Source organism: Benincasa hispida, chromosome 2, assembly GCF_027475165.1.
Source record: "Benincasa hispida cultivar pf3 chromosome 2, pf3_genome.v1.1, whole genome shotgun sequence".
NCBI lineage: Eukaryota > Viridiplantae > Streptophyta > Magnoliopsida > Cucurbitales > Cucurbitaceae > Benincasa > Benincasa hispida.
The window spans coordinates 70,321,468-70,322,264 of NC_143479.1; the positions used below are offsets into that span (position 1 = coordinate 70,321,468).

Genomic DNA, 797 nt, shown 5'->3' on the forward strand with positions numbered 1-797 from the left:
ACTTTAGTTATTAGAATATATGCCAGTTGAGCTACGCTTTTGTTGTCGTAATTGATCATCATAATTAATTATAGAATTGATCTTATATTTAATAAGACTCATAATGCCCCTATTAAATAACTATTTTATTTTTAATTTTTAATTTTAAAAATTGAACTTACAAATACTATTTTCACTTATTGATTTCTTTGTTTTATTGTTTACATTTAATAGTGCTTTCAAAATATCAAGTAGGTCAAAGACGTAATAGCCATAATATTTTTTAAATTTAAGAATTTATCCCACTTTTATTAAAGTGTAGAGCAAAATAATATTATTTACTAATTTAAATTTAAACCAATTGTCTTCAAGGTAGCGCATCTAGTGTAGTGGTATCATAGTACCCTCCCACGGTACTGACCGGGGTTCGATTCCCCGGATGCGCATTTGGTTCTTTTTATTTATTTATTTTTTTTTTGTCTCTTTCCTTCTTTTTTTTTTTGTCAAATTCTGAATTTTGTTTCAAGTCCATATTTTTTAAAATGTTAGAATTTTATAATTGAAATTGAAATTTTGTTTAAAAAAGGTTTCTAAGTTTTAAGACTTAAAATTTTAACTTTTATTTTTTTACTAAATATTCATTTCCATCTTTCATGTCAATGTCTGTTAATTAATTCAAAATAATTAAAATTAAATAAGTTTAAAATAATTGTACCACAATTCAAGGAAACAAATCCCAAAGGAAAGAGCCTAAGAGAATCCCATCAATGAAAGCTCCACAATTAGATCAACGGACACATTGAAGCGAATAACATGAT

General features: G+C 25.3%; 1 non-coding gene across 1 annotated transcript; it reads left to right on the top strand.

The window, feature by feature from the left end:
- Nucleotides 1-354: 354 nt before the first annotated feature.
- TRNAG-CCC (transfer RNA glycine (anticodon CCC)) lies at nucleotides 355-425 on the top strand. Its single transcript has one exon. It is a non-coding gene; the product is annotated as a tRNA-Gly (tRNA).
- Nucleotides 426-797: the final 372 nt, after the last annotated feature.